This window comes from Ursus arctos, unplaced genomic scaffold (genome assembly GCF_023065955.2).
Source record: "Ursus arctos isolate Adak ecotype North America unplaced genomic scaffold, UrsArc2.0 scaffold_5, whole genome shotgun sequence".
NCBI classification, from domain to species: domain Eukaryota; kingdom Metazoa; phylum Chordata; class Mammalia; order Carnivora; family Ursidae; genus Ursus; species Ursus arctos.
In genome coordinates, this window is record NW_026623067.1 from 87,728,448 (window position 1) to 87,740,491 (window position 12,044).

Consider the following 12,044-nt stretch of genomic DNA (forward strand, 5'->3'; position numbering starts at 1 on the left):
CAAAACATGTTGTGCTTACAAGCCCTTGTTCTAATCATCATTTTTAAAAAAGATACCTGTTTGGCCCCATCTCACGTTATACAATAGCTTGGTGTCTGAAACGCGGCCAAAACGGGAGGTGCATTCTGCGCAGCTGCATTGGGGCAACGCAGGTGGGGGCCTTACGGTTCTAATCTCAGTTTACATCTGGAAACTCATAGGGTGGAGAGGGAGCTGCGTCTTGGAGCCTAGACAAAGCGCCAGCAACTGGAGTCCTGACCACAGTTTTGGAGGTGGCGAGAGGATGGGGTTCACAAAGGTGGGAAAAACTGGCGTGGCCTGTTGTTACTCTAGATCAGGGCTGGGAGGCACAGTGAGTCTGGCAGCTGCAGAGCGGTTACCCAGGGGCAGCGTCTGAGTCCTGAGGGTACCCTACCGGGGCAAGGCGTGGTGAGCTTGAAATCCCAGCTCTTCCCTGCACCGTCACTTGCACTCCTGTTGTAGACCTGCATCCGACTAGCCTCTACTAATGTCTTACGTAGGCAGGTATGAGATCGATGAATAATGATTCGCCAAGGCAAAGCCCATTGCTCCTGTGTTTTGGCAAGGTGCTATGTAATTAAGGGTTCCTTGTGCTCATACGGTGAGTACATTTATTTCTTTGAATGGACCAGTGGAAGCACAAAGGCAATAATACCTTGGAAGAGATTCAGGCATGATAAGCTTCAGGTCTGGAAAACACCGTTAAAACACCGTCATTTGTCACTGTGGTTTGTGGCTTGTCACAACTATGTAGAGTTACATACACGACTCTAGCCACAGTCTCAGTTCACACTCTTTTTGGCCTCAGCACTACACATCTTAAGGGGTGGAGTGGTCACTTGAGGGGTTTCTTGTCATTTTATGAGACCAAAATTCCTTCCCGTTAAGTGCCTGCGATCTGACTAAGTATAAATAGCAGGATTTTTCTGCGTAGTTGAACAGCAGCTGACTGACTTGGAACTACTGCAGTAACGGTGACACCCCTGCTGGAAATACAGACTCTCTTTTACCAAATCACTGTTTTTATATTTAGCTTTAATACAGTGGTTCTTAACCGCAGATGTGCGAGAATTGCCTGGTGAGCCTTTTACAATTATTAAAGGCAGATCTGTGCACTCTCTATGGGTAATCCCCATTTGTAGCCACTGCTTTAAATTCGTATTTGCACTGACCACTCAAGTATAGATTCTCCTGACTTTCAGACTTACGTGTCTTCCTGACACCACCACTGAGCTGTCTTGTAGTTCCAGAACAGAACCTTTGTCTCTCCCTTTGCTCCTTTCCTGGGATTCACTCCTGATTTCCCTAAAATGCCACCCATCTTCTTCCCAGTCGCCTCAGTCAAAACAAAACAAAACAAAACAAAACAAAACAAAACACAAAGGCTATTTTTCTTCTTTCCCTGTACCTCCCTCTCCTAGCTCATCTGTCTTGTCCCATCCTTTTGCTTCCCTCCACCTCTACTGCCTTGGTCCAAGCCATTGCAGCATTGACTTCGATTGCCCCACCATAGCTCCAGAGTAGCCTTAAAACACTTTTTATTCATTGACCCTAAAATTGTCCAAGATGAAGATATTGCTGTTTCTTTCCTGGAAAAATATTTTTAACTACAAAGTATTTTCCTATCTCCTTTGTTCAAAGATCAGTGTAGAGCTTTGTGAGACCAAAGCATGTCCCTGGGAGATAGGTTGCAGAGTCACACGTTCTCACCTCTCTTTGCTCCATTGCAGGGGCACTCAGCTGCTGAGGCTTACAGCTCCCCAACTCTTCTGATGGGGATTTGGACAGACATCCTCTAAGAGGGCCAGCCAGTGGAAGCTTTATTTAAATAGGGTCAGCTCTCTACTGGGTGTATAATTTTCCTATTGTTGCTTGTTTTTAAGCATGAAGTGGCTTAAAACAAGAAAAATGTATATGTTCCCATTCTGGGGATCAGAAGTTTGAAATGGGTCTCACTGGACTAAAATCAAGGTGTTGGCACGGCTTCCTCTCTTCCGGAGGCTTTAGGGGAGACTCCATTGCCTCATCTTTTCCAGCTTCTAGAGGCTGCCTACATTCCTTGGTTTCAGGTCCCCTCCAGCATGGCATCGCTCTGGCCTCCTCTTCTTCTTTGTATCTTCTCTGACTCTGATTCCCATGTGATTACATCGGGCCTGTCAATATTCTAGGACAGTCTTCACATCTCAGAATCCTTAAATTAATCACATCAGCAAAGTCCCTTTTGCCATGTAAAGTAACAGAGTTACAGGTTTCAGGGATTAGAACCTGAACATCATTAGGATGGCCATCATTCTGCCTACCACACCAGGAACTATTTAAACTGATTTGTATGTGCTCACTAATTTAACACTCATAACCACCCTATGGGTGAGGTATTATCCATTATCCCTGTTTTACAGATGAGGAAACTGAGGCACAGGGAAGTTATGTAACTTGCCCAAGGTTTCATTGGCATAGTGGAACTGTAATTCATATTTGGCTTGGCTCCATTTTTTTATCTTATTTTATTTTCCAACTTTATTAAAATATAATTGACATAGAACATTGTATTAAGTTTAAGGTGTACGATGTGTTGATTTGATACACTTGTATATTACAAAATGGTTATTTCCATAGTGTTAGCTAATACCTCCATCATGTCACGTAATTACCATTTCTTTGTTATGATGAGAACATTTAAGATTTACTCTGTTAGCAACTTCAGGTATGTAATACAGTATTAACTATAATCGTCATGCTGTACATTAGATTCCCAGAACTGACTCATCTTATAATTGGAAGGGGTTTTTTTGTTTTTTTAAATAACTAGAAGTTTATACCCTTTCATCAGCATCTCTGTTTCCCCTCCCAACTTCTACCATTCTGCCGTTTCTTTGATTTCAACCTTTTTAGATTCCACATGAAAGTGATATCATACAGTGTGTGACTTTTTCTGTCTGACTTACTTCACTTAGTGTATCCTCAAGGTCTGTCTATGTTGTCATAAATGGAAGATTTCATTTTTTATGGCTGAATAGTATTCCACTGTGTGTGTGTGTGTGTGTGTGTGTGTGTGTGTGTGTGTGTATGCAAACATATACTTGCACAGAGTATCTCTTTCCATCCTTTCACTTTGGGTTTATGTTTGAACTTAAAGCTGAAGTGAGTCTTTTATGGACAGCATACAGTTAGGTCTTGTTTTTTGATTTTTGTTTTTTTAAATGTATCCAGCCACTCTTTGTCTTTTGAGTGGGGAATTCAGTCCATTTACATTTAAAGTAATTATTGATAGGTAAGAACTTATGTCATTTTATTAATTATCATCTGTCATTTGTAGTTTCCATGTTCCTTTCTTTCTCTCTTGCTGCCTTCCTTTGTGACTTGGTGATTTTCCATAGTGGTATGCTTTGATTCTCTTCTCTTTATCTTGCATGAATCTGCTGTAGTGTTCTGCTTTGTGGTCACCATGACACTTACTTAGAACATTTTATAGATATAACAGTGTATTTTATGATAACAGCTTTGATCACATACAACACCTTTACCCTTTTTCTCTTCTATCATCCCTTTTATGTTTTTGATGTCACAACTTACCTTTTTCTATTGTGCATCCATTACCAAATTATTGTAGCTGTAGTTACTTTTAATAATCTTGTCCTTTAACCAATTTACTGTAGAATTAAATAACTAACACTCCACCATATTAATGTAATATTTTGAATTTGACTGTATACTTAACTTTTACCAGTGGTTTTATATTTTCATAGGTTTTCATGTTACTAATTAGTGTATTTTATTTTAGCTTGAGCTATTTTCTTCATTCCTTGTAAGGCAGGTGCTCTGGTGATGAATTTCACCTTAGCCTTTGTTCGTCTGGGAAACGTGTATCTCTTCTTCATTTCGAAAGGACAGCTTTGTCAGGTGGTATATTTTTGGTTGGCATTTCTCTTCTTTCAGTACTTTGAATATATCATCCCACTCTCTCCTTCCCTATAAGGTTTCTGCTGAGAAGTCTGCCAGTTGTCTAGTGGGGGTTCCTTTCAATGTAGCAAGCTTTTCCCCCTCTTACAGCTTTTAAAATTCTCTTTGACTTTTGACACTTTTATTGTAATGTGTCTTGGGGAGGATCTCTTTAAGTTGATTTGGTGTGGTGACCTCTTAGTTCCATGAATTTGGATGTCTATATCTGTTCAGATTGGGGAAGTTCTCGGCCATTATTTCTTCAAAGTTCTGCCCCCTTCTCCTTTTCTTCGTTTTGAATTCTAATAATTTGCAGATTGGTTTTTTTGTTGTTATCTCACAGATGATGTATACTTTCTTCACTCTTTTTCATTCCTTTTTCTCTTTTCCTCCTCTGGATAATTTCAATTGATCTGTCTTGCAGCTCACTTATTCTTTCTTCTGCTTGGTCAAGTCTTACATCAGTTTAATTATTGTTTTCTTCAACTCCAAAATTTGTTTGGTTCTTATTTATGTTTTCCATCTCTTTGTTGAACTTCTCATTTTGTTCTTATATTGTTTTCTTGATATTGTTAAATTGTTTATCTGTATTCTCTTATAACTCTGAACATCTTTAGAACATTATTTTGAATTATTTGTTGGGCAATAGCTATATTTCCATTTTCGGGGGACCAGTTACTGGAGGTTTACTATATTCTTTTGGTAGAGTCATGTTTTCCTGAGTCTTAGTGATCTTTATAACTTTGCACAAGTGTTTTTGCCTTTGAAGAAGCAGTCACCTCTTCCAGACTTTATGAACTGTGTTAAGAGAAGCCTTTCACCTGTATGCGAGAGGGGAAGTTGAAGCATGCTAGTGATCCTAGCATGTCCCGAGATGTAGCACCTGTGACTCCAGTTCTACTGGTGCAGGGCACCAAGTGTAAGGTCATGTGGCAGCATCCCTTTTGAGGGTGGCATGATGTCTCTTTGGCTCAGGTTGCTGGGGTCCACAGCATTGACAACTGTGTCGTCCTTGGCAAATGCTCTAGGGTGTTGGCAATGGCTGCAAGGGCTGCTTGGTCCTCATTGGCACCTCCAGGCCCAGTGGCTAGGGGCTAGGGCAGACAGCAGTGGTGGCCAAAGCAGGTTGTGTGCACCTAGTCAGCTGGAGTGGCCTGTGTAGTGACAGGGGCTAGTTGCACGCATACATGTAGTGGTGGGATCCAAGGCAGGGAGCAAAGGCTGAGGCCAACTGTGGGTGCACTGGTAGTTGCAGGGGCCCTGGTTGTTGATAGGTACTACCATGACTGCTCAGTCCCACCATGGGCACACAGCAGTGGAGGCTGGTGATGGAGGTCAAGCTGGGGATGTGTAGTTGCACAGCTGGAGTGTCTGATGCCAGGTGAGCGTGATGGGGCAGGCTAGTGACAGAAGACAGGGCCTCATCCATGTTCACAAGCAGCTGTGGAGGCCCTGGCTATTGGCTTGCTCTCCCATCACTGCAGTCTCTTCCTGAGCATGTGCAGGCAGTGGAGGCTGATGACAAGTGTCAGATTGGCAGCGTGCAAGTGCATAGCTGGAGGGGCTAGCTCCCTGGCAGTGGGGATCAGCCAGGGGGGTCTGGGCTGGAGTCTTGCACTTGAGCCGCCAGAGAGGCCTGGGCTGGCTGCTGGCATGGTTGCTAGGTTCCAGAGGGGCTTAGTGAGGAGAGAGCAAGAGGGCCACAGGTGGGTGGCATCAGCAAATGCCAATACAAGGGGTGTGAAAACTGGTAAAATCTGCAGGGATTCTATGGCAGCTGTGCTGGCCATTGGTTCCTTCAGTGGTTGAAAGCTGCTGAGTTTGTCTGTAGAGCAGGTCACTGTGAACCATTCTTGTTCATGCTGTGTGGCTACTATTGGTAGCCTCCCCTTTTCTTCCTTGTTCCGAGTTGTGCCTATGTGTCTCTTTGTGTGATGCTCCCAGTGGCTGGGGAACCTCTTTTACCCTGCTCTTCTTTCCTAGCAAGGGAAACTCTAGCTGGGGAGTGTCCTCTTGGCATTGAGCAATGGCCTGGGGCATGGGATGATGCAGGCAAAATGAAGAAGTCTCTCTTTTTTTTTTTTCTATGTGGTTATTTTCAGGTTTTTTGTTCCACTGTGTTGCTGAAGCTTTGTAAGTAGATGCCAGAGCTGACCCACAACTGTTTTTATTCATAGATAGCTGTTTCATTGTTGATGTTTGTGGGAGGATAGAGGCTGGGATCTCCTATGCTGCCATTTTGATGACATTACTCTTGGCTTGGCTTTAGAGTCTGTTCTTAATCACAGTTGTTGTGCCCTGGAAAGTTGTACCCTTCAAAGTGATTTTAGAAAGCCACGGGTGCCCAGGTGGCTCAGTGGGGTAAGCATCTGCTTTTGGCTCAGATCATGATCCCAGGGTCCTGGGATCGAGCTGCACGTGAGGCTCCCTGCTCAATAGGGTGTCTGCTTCTCCCTCTTCCTCTGGCCCTCCCCCTGCTCTGTTCTCTCTCTCTCTCTCTCCCTCTCTCTCTCAAATAAGTAAATAAAATCTTAAAGTGATTTAGAAAGCCATACTTTTATTGTAGCAACAGCAGCAGAAGTAACGTCTTCTTGAATGCCTGCTTGCTGGCAGGCCCTATGCTAAGTTCTTTTCAGCCATTCCAAGCAATAGGTATTAGCACTGCATTTTGCCCATAAAGGAAACTGAGGCCCAGAAAAATTAAGTTACTTCCTCAAGGTCACGGTGCTAGTAAGTGCCAAACATAGGATTAGAACCCACATAGTCTGACCCAGAGCTCTTGTGCTTCACCATTCAACTAAACTGCCTTTATCATTATCTTGTAAAAGGAGTTATTAAAAATAAAGGTAATCATTATTTACAGTCATTAAAAATAAAAATGTGGTGAGGTATAATATCCTAAAGCATGGAATGGAGGAATCTGATACAAGGATAATTAGAATTAATATCCAGTTAAGCAGATTATCAAAGAGTGCAGGTTTGTGATTTATGTCACCCTCTAGGGTAGTTTGGAGGTGATTTGCCAAATGGCTTATTGGCTGTATATCTTAGATATTTCACTGGCATGCGTGAAGTTGGAGATGTGGGTCCTGAACCTGGCTGATCACCAGAGTCTCCTGTGGAGCATAAACATTGCAGTTTCTGGGGCCCTTCCCAAGATTCCAGGGTGGATCTCCGAGATTTGTAAGTTTTTTTAAAGATGTATTTATTTGAGAGAGAGAGCACACGCACGCATGCGGGGAAGGGGCAGAGGTAGAGAATCTTCAAGCAGATGCCTCCACTGAGTGTGGAGATTGACTGGGACCCGATCTCACTGCCCTGAGATTATGACCTGAGCCGAAACCAAGAATCTGACGCTTAACCTACTGAACCACCCAGGCACCCCTGGGATTTGTAGTTTTGAGTAGCCTTTCAGATGCTTCTGATGGTTACTATTAGAGCCTTTTATCCAATCACACTGGTACATGGTGGGCACATTTTATGACAGAATCCAGGTCCAGAGAGATATTGATGTGATGGAGTGATATACTGAATCTACCAAAATCTTGAAGGAGAAAAAGAAAACATGAACGACAGGTGGTATGGAGCTAGAGTTTCACACATATGTATCACAGTAAAATTTTGTTTCTCTTGAATCCTGCCATTGGTGATTGTGTTATAAATAAAATAATATTTTCTCTATTCTCTTAACTAGAAACTTGATTTGGTTGAGTGAAGATCTTTTATCACTATTGTGGTAGGGAGAACTTCAGAATCAACCTTGGGTTCTTTTACCAAACCCTCGTCGTCCCCCACTTAGTTGAAATTAGAGCCCAGTGAGCCATGATTACTGATAGTTGTGAACGTTGAAACTTCTGGTTGGACTGTGCAGAGTCCGTAATCTTCGCCCTAGAAGAGCAGCCGCATATTCTGCCCTACTCATAAGGTCATGATTGCCCCTCTGTGGTCAAGCATCGCTCAATTTCTATAGCATTTCCCTCTCAGTCAGTGAAGATCATCCTGTAATTTATGACTTTCCTTCTCATTCTTACCTACTTTTTGGGTCACAGTGAAGATTTTTGTGAATTTTCTTTCTTAAAAAAATTGTTAAAGTGTTTTATTTTTATTCATATTATTTTTGGTGTAAGTTGTATGCCAAAAAAATGACATTTAATACTTCCTTGTCTTAGAAAAAAATGTTACATATGTTTCCCCCCCACCCCGGTAAATATTTGCAATTCTTCTGTGCATAAGGCATTGTGCTAGGCATCAGGGTCTAGTGATGAATAAAACCGCTGTGGTGCCTGTTCTCAATATAGAGATTCATTTAGTGATGAAGATGGGGAAACAATACGTGAATAAATAGGTAAAAATGTAATAAGGCTGTGAAAGAAGCAAAAAACAGACATCGTGAATAACATGAGAAGGCCTATTTTAGATAGGATGGCTGGGGAAGGCTGCGTTGAGGGAATGTTTCGTGTGAGATTTGAAGCACTGTATGAAGAGAGAACGTGTATGAAGGTCTTGAGATGGGTTGAGGAGGAACTGGCTTACAACTGAGATAAGATCAGGGTGAAGCTATGTTGGGGGAGGGTTAGATAGGTGCAGGTGTTTACTGATTGTAGAAGAAGTGCAGAGAGAAGCTAGCACTGGATTGTTAGAAGGATAGCACAGCTGCGTAGGCATCGTTGAAGGATGGAAGCCTGGCACTGGGAAATTAGGTAAGAGGCTGCCGTGTACTAGGCAGGAGAGGTTGCTGGAGGCTGGGGTCAGTGTGGTTGCAGCTGAGGGGGAGAGACGTAGAATGATGCAACAGGTATTTTAGAGGTAATAAGGAAAGAGCTTGCAGGTAAGTTGGTTGTATGAACAGGGTAAGGAAGGAGGAGGGATCAGTTATGCCACCAGGATTTTGGGAGTGACTAACTAGATGGAGATTAAAGCTACTTACTGAAGATTTGAGGATTGTAGAAGGCTTTTGGGGGGAGGTATCTTTTGGACATAGGTTTGAAACCCAAGTTGAGGAGTGGAGTAGTTGTTAGGACAGATGGGTGTGTTTTTCAGAGAAGAGGCTTTAGCTGGAGATAGAAATATAGAAGAGATATCAGTACAAAAAAATGGAGTTTAAACCATGGAGGGATGAGATAATTGAAGATAGTATAGAGAAGGCAGAGGGCTCGGGTGTTAACCTTGAGGCAGGCACTCTGTCATTTGGGTGCGAGAGGGAGAAGGAGAGTGATAAACAGGAGGCAGGAGGAGCCCCGAGAGCAGGCTGGGCTGGGAGTAGGTGAGGTGAGCGTTGCCAGGAGGAAGAAGCGGTCTAGTGTTCTGGCTGCTCCTCGAGATGATGAGTAAGGGGAGGACAGTGTTTACTTGCCATGACGAAAACATGAAAGCCTGTGGGGACTTTGCAGGGGCAGTTTAGTGGAGTGGTGGGCAGATGCTGATAGCAATGGGCAGATGAGGGAATGGGAGTTTAAGGAAGCGGGGTGAAGAGTACAGACTGTTCATAATCTCTGTATGTCTGTGAGGGTGTTGGGGTCCGGGAAGGCAATCTTGGGGCTAAGGGAAGCACTGGAGTTTGAGTTGGTGTTTTAGATAGGATATCATGTTAAGTTGAACCATAGGAAATTGGTGAATTTTACTATTTTTGATTTATGAGAATGGCAAATTTCATATAGCTTGACCTGATGTTACATGTTACACAATGGAGAGCGAGTTACTTTTAAAAAGGGCGTTTGATGAAACCGTGTTGAGAGAGTTTTAACCAAAAGAATACCAGCCTTTGAGCTTGAGAGAGGTGGGTTTGGAGCTCACCAGTCAAATGCTGGCCTTTGAAGTGGGGAACGGGAAGGCACACATTCCTTTCCACTGTAACAGGAAGGAGGACGCTGATGTGTAGATTCAGCCGAGCCTGAGTGGTCACGGTGATGCCATTTCCGGCAGCTAGTGCTTACCTGGGGCAAATAATTATGTAATAAGCTTTCAGATTTAGCTGTAGGTTTACATTGATTGATTTTGTTCATAGGACTGAGTGGGTACCGATCCTGTTTTGCCTTGTAGTAGGCTCTAAATTTTCTCTCTCAAGAGTCATTCGTATTAGTGATTTTTTTTGCTCAATTTTTCTCTTTCATCAAAAGCGAAGTAAATCAAATATCATGACCTCCTCTCCACTCCTCAGCAGTGCAACACCATGGCCTCCCTATAGAACTGATTACCAATCAAAGAATAAAATGGTTTTCTCACAAGTGATTTTCTTACCCTACAGAAAATTGTCTTTTTCAGTATTACTATCTGTATTCCTTGACTTGTCAGTGTAATTGAAACATTATCTATGATTTCTGTTACTTTACTGCAGACTACAAGCACATCCTTTTAAGGTCATAGCACTCTTCTCTGTCATATCTACAAAATTTGCTTATGAGGTGTGTATATTTCAAGAATTTCAGCCGTTTTTGGGGGGCAGATTTTATTCCACTGCATAATGCAGTTTAAAAAATGATTTTCATTAGACTGTTCTGCTGACATATCTCCAGGCCACAGTTTTCTCCATGGACATATTAATTCGGTACAGAATTCCAGGTACTGACCATTAATTGTATCTTTAAAGCTACAATGAGATCGAAAGTCGTCTTTGGTGCCTGCAGGATTATTTTTCACGAAACATCTATTTCCTGTAATGTTTATTTTGAATAATACTCTCATCCATGGGTTATGGGACTAGCGCCATCGTAAGAATATTCCCAGATGGAGCCCTCTTCTTTTTCAGTGTGTGCTTGTTGAACTGTAGGCAGCTTTGCTGTGTGCATGGCTCCAAAATTATCTTTTCCTGAAAGTACAGAAAGGTCTGGAGAAATGCAGGCACCCCTGTATTAATTTATACACTGTAAGTGTCTGATAAAACATGCAGCATCTTAAATGCTCTAGGGTGCTGGTATTTTAGACCAAATTTTATTTTATGGAGGAGGGTAGCTTTACTAGAGGCAAGACAAGTCAACGTGTTCTAATTCTGCTTGGAATCAGAGGAACTTGATTTACTGTTGTTACCTGCTGTGGTAGAAATTGCAAGCATCACTGAAGTAGACTTGTATCTTCAGTATTGGAAATATTCAACAGAATTCATCAGAAGTGATTGCAAAAAGCTCGGTGTTTTGGTAATAAGCGAAGAAAAGTTTTTCCCTGATTTCAGACAGCTTTTGATAGAATGTCTGTTTAGGAAGATATATATAGATTAGTTAGCTGCATGCCTGACTCTCATATATTTTAAGCTTCTTCGGGTGAGCTTTGGGTTATGCCAAGGGGACTCCCTTTGGCCTTTCCACTGAGAACCACTCAACCAGCATCGATGTCTGCTGATAAAGAAGGTTTGTAGTCAGATACTGCTCAATAGCTTTGCTGACCTGGAATCTACGCGGGTCAGCCAGCTTCTCCTTGAGCCCCTTGCTGGTGTTGCACTGATCCATCCTGTTTCCTTTGTTTTCCCATTTCTAGTCATGATCTGATGCATGTTCTCCCTCTTGCTTTTCAGTAGAGGAAATGGGGCTTGTCTTACAGGGCGAGTTCTGTGTTAAAACCTTGTACTTCCTGCTTCGGTATAATATGCTGATGAACAGGCGTCAGAGTTCTATGCCTTGGAGATAGAGCATGCCACCCCAGAGGAGACAGTTGGCTTAAAGGACTACAGTTTTGACACATACGGGCTATTTCTGTCACAGGCCTCTAAGTAGGCTTGGGAGAGCATCTTTCAGGTCTGTGGGGGCCGTCTTAATGTTTCTTCTCTCTGGCTTTGGATATTCGTCCCCAGTGTCGTCTTTTCTTCCACCTCCCTCCTCCCCACAAAGATAATGTGCTGCTGACTTGCTCCTAATTTTGGATATTTCTTTTGTCATTCCAAAATATCTTCTCTAGTCCCTTCAGACTTCTGTCAGTTTCACACAGTTTGCTCCAGTGGCCTTCCCTTGGTAGACACCAGTCTGCTGACCTCTCCCCTCCCCTTGTTGAACTGGCCTCTAACCTGGAAGTAGAATCCTGTTTTTCTCCTGGCTTCCCTATTACAAAGCCAACAGCTGTTCATAACAGACTAAAGAAGAATATAAATACCCATAACC

At 42.7% G+C, this 12,044-nt stretch overlaps 1 protein-coding gene across 2 annotated transcripts in view; it reads left to right on the forward strand.

Moving 5' to 3' along the window:
- Nucleotides 1–12,044, forward strand: part of MAN2A1 (mannosidase alpha class 2A member 1) — a 170,584-nt gene that overhangs the window by 11,286 nt on the left and 147,254 nt on the right. The window contains exon 1 of one of the 2 annotated variants that reach the window (XM_044383966.3): nt 1,593–7,143. The exons of the other annotated variant lie outside the window; for it this stretch is intronic. The gene's annotated coding sequence lies outside the window, so the exon portion shown is untranslated. Of the gene's footprint in view, nt 1–1,592; nt 7,144–12,044 lie in introns of those variants that run through there. 2 annotated transcript variants of the gene reach the window in all.